We start from the raw sequence: 3,932 nt of genomic DNA on the forward strand, positions 1-3,932 counted from the left end.
TCAGACTTAGAGAAAACAGTACTTTACCACTCTCCTGCCTTTTCCATTGCTATTATATTGGAAAAGAACGAGTTTTGGACAACTACCTTTCATTCTTGCCAAACTCTTTGCAGACCTCCGTGCAAGCTTTAGAACAAGATTTTGGATGTTTTCTTTCCTGGCAGAGTTTCTCTTTGCAAGATATGCTGGAAAAGCTTTTTGCTGAGTGTTGAGCGGCAAGACACGCAGAAGACGCAGATACGCAGCTCTCCGAAGCTAAGTGCCAGTCCACGGCTTCTTTCGGCATAAGCCGCTCTTAGGTGGTCACCGCTACCGGCCCAATGCTCTGTGTGCGAAGAAGCCGCTTCTTCGCCTCCGGGAGAATCGGCGAGCGGCAGCTTCGCAAAGGCGAAGATGCAAGCCGCACCACGCATGCACACTGTGGGCAGCATTCAGACTTAGAGAAAACAGTACTTTACCACTCTCCTGCCTTTTCCATTGCTATTATATTGGAAAAGAACGAGTTTTGGACAACTACCTTTCATTCTTGCAAAACTCTTTGCAGACCTCCGTGCAAGCTTTAGAACAAGATTTTGGATGTTTTCTTTCCTGGCAGAGTTTCTCTTTGCAAGATATGCTGGAAAAGCTTTTTGCTGAGTGTTGAGCGGCAAGACACACAGAAGACGCAGATACGCAGCTCTCCGCAACTAAGTGCCGGTCCCGGGCTTCGTTCGGCACAAGCCGCTCATAGGTGCTCACCGCGACCGGCCGAATGCTCTGTGTGCGAAGAAGCTGCTTCTTCGCCTCCGGGAGAATCGGCGAGCGGCAGCTTCCCAAAGGCGAAGATGCAAGCCGCACCACGCAGGCACAGTGTGGGCAGCATTCAGACTTAGAGAAAACAGTACTTTACCACTCTCCTGCCTTTTCCATTGCTCTTATATTGGAAAAGAACGAGTTTTGGACAACTACCTTTCATTCTTGCAAAACTCTTTGCAGACCTCCGTGCAAGCTTTAGAACAAGATTTTGGATGTTTTCTTTCCTGGCAGAGTTTCTCTTTGCAAGATATGCTGGAAAAGCTTTTTGCTGAGTGTTGAGCGGCAAGACACGCAGAAGACGCAGATACGCAGCTCTCCGAAGCTAAGTGCCGGTCCACGGCTTCTTTGGCAGAAGCCGCTCTCAGGCCCTCACCGCGACTGGCCCAATGCTCTGTGTGCGAAGAAGCCGCTTCTTCGCCTCCGGGAGAATCGGCGAGCGGCAGCTTCCCAAAGGCGCAGATGCAAGCCGCACCACGCAGGCACAGTGTGGGCATCATTCAGACTTAGAGGAACCAGTACTATACCACTCTCCTGCCTTTTCCATTGCTATTATATTGGAAAAGAACGAGTTTTGGACAACTACCTTTCATTCTTGCAAAACTCTTTGCAGACCTCCGTGCAAGCTTTAGAACAAGATTTTGGATGTTTTCTTTCCTGGCAGAGTTTCTCTTTGCAAGATATGCTGGAAAAGCTTTTTGCTGAGTGTTGAGCGGCAAGACACGCAGAAGACGCAGATACGCAGCTCTCCGAAGCTAAGTGCCGGTCCACGGCTTCTTTCGGCAGAAGCCGCTCTTAGGCCCTCACCGCGACTGGCCCAATGCTCTGTGTGCGAAGAAGCCGCTTCTTCGCCTCCGGGAGAATCGGCGAGCGGCAGCTTCCCAAAGGCGAAGATGCAAGCCGCACCACGCAGGCACAGTGTGGGCATCATTCAGACTTAGAGAGACCAGTACTTTACCACTCTCCTGCCTTTTCCATTGCTATTATATTGGAAAAGAACGAGTTTTGGACAACTACCTTTCATTCTTGCAAAACTCTTTGCAGACCTCCGTGCAAGCTTTAGAACAAGATTTTGGATGTTTTCTTTCCTGGCAGAGTTTCTCTTTGCAAGATATGCTGGAAAAGCTTTTTGCTGAGTGTTGAGCGGCAAGACACACAGAAGACGCAGATACGCAGCTCTCCGCAACTAAGTGCCGGTCCCGGGCTTCGTTCGGCACAAGCCGCTCATAGGTGCTCACCGCGACCGGCCCAATGCTCTGTCTGCGAAGAAGCCGCTTCTTCGCCTCCGGGAGAATCGGCGAGCGGCAGCTTCCCAAAGGCGAAGATGCAAGCCGCACCACGCAGGCACAGTGTGGGCAGCATTCAGACTTAGAGAAAACAGTACTTTACCACTCTCCTGCCTTTTCCATTGCTATTATATTGGAAAAGAACGAGTTTTGGACAACTACCTTTCATTCTTGCAAAACTCTTTGCAGACCTCCGTGCAAGCTTTAGAACAAGATTTTGGATGTTTTCTTTCCTGGCAGAGTTTCTCTTTGCAAGATATGCTGGAAAAGCTTTTTGCTGAGTGTTGAGCGGCAAGACACGCAGAAGACGCAGATACGCAGCTCTCCGAAGCTAAGTGCCGGTCCACGGCTTCTTTCGGCAGAAGCCGCTCTTAGGCCCTCACCGCGACTGGCCCAATGCTCTGTGTGCGAAGAAGCCGCTTCTTCGCCTCCGGGAGAATCGGCGAGCGGCAGCTTCCCAAAGGCGAAGATGCAAGCCGCACCACGCAGGCACAGTGTGGGCATCATTCAGACTTAGAGAAACCAGTACTATACCACTCTCCTGCCTTTTCCATTGCTATTATATTGGAAAAGAACGAGTTTTGGACAACTACCTTTCATTCTTGCAAAACTCTTTGCAGACCTCCGTGCAAGCTTTAGAACAAGATTTTGGATGTTTTCTTTCCTGGCAGAGTTTCTCTTTGCAAGATATGCTGGAAAAGCTTTTTGCTGAGTGTTGAGCGGCAAGAAACGCAGAAGACGCAGATACGCAGCTCTCCGAAGCTAAGTGCCGGTCCCGGGCTTCGTTCGGCACAAGCCGCTCTTAGGTGCTCACCGCGACCGGCCCAATGCTCTGTGTGCGAAGAAGCCGCTTCTTCGCCTCCGGGAGAATCGGCGAGCGGCAGCTTCCCAAAGGCGAAGATGCAAGCCGCACCACGCAGGCACAGTGTGGGCAGCATTCAGACTTAGAGAAAACAGTACTTTACCACTCTCCTGCCTTTTCCATTGCTCTTATATTGGAAAAGAACGAGTTTTGGACAACTACCTTTCATTCTTGCAAAACTCTTTGCAGACCTCCGTGCAAGCTTTAGAACAAGATTTTGGATGTTTTCTTTCCTGGCAGAGTTTCTCTTTGCTAGATATGCTGGAAAAGCTTTTTGCTGAGTGTTGAGCGGCAAGACACGCAGAAGACGCAGATACGCAGCTCTCCGAAGCTAAGTGCCGGTCCACGGCTTCGTTCGGCAGAAGCCGCTCTTAGGTGCTCACCGCGACCGGCCCAATGCTCTGTGTGCGAAGAAGCCGCTTCTTCGCCTCCGGGAGAATCGGCGAGCGGCAGCTTCCCATAGGCGCAGATGCAAGCCGCACCACGCAGGCACAGTGTGGGCAGCATTCAGACTTAGAGAAAACAGTACTTTACCACTCTCCTGCCTTTTCCATTGCTATTATATTGGAAAAGAACGAGTTTTGGACAACTACCTTTCATTCTTGCAAAACTCTTTGCAGACCTCCGTGCAAGCTTTAGAACAAGATTTTGGATGTTTTCTTTCCTGGCAGAGTTTCTCTTTGCAAGATATGCTGGAAAAGCTTTTTGCCGAGTGTTGAGCGGCAAGACACGCAGAAGACGCAGATACGCAGCTCTCCGAAGCTAAGTGCCGGTCCACGGCTTCTTTGGCAGAAGCCGCTCTTAGGCCCTCACCGCGACTGGCCCAATGCTCTGTGTGCGAAGAAGCCGCTTCTTCGCCTCCGGGAGAATCGGCGAGCGGCAGCTTCCCAAAGGCGAAGATGCAAGCCGCACCACGCAGGCACAGTGTGGGCATCATTCAGACTTAGAGAAACCAGTACTTTACCACTCTCCTGCCTTTTCCATTGCTATTA

The sequence above is a fragment of the Molothrus aeneus genome, unplaced genomic scaffold (genome assembly GCF_037042795.1).
Source record: "Molothrus aeneus isolate 106 unplaced genomic scaffold, BPBGC_Maene_1.0 scaffold_44, whole genome shotgun sequence".
NCBI classification, from domain to species: Eukaryota; Metazoa; Chordata; class Aves; order Passeriformes; family Icteridae; genus Molothrus; species Molothrus aeneus.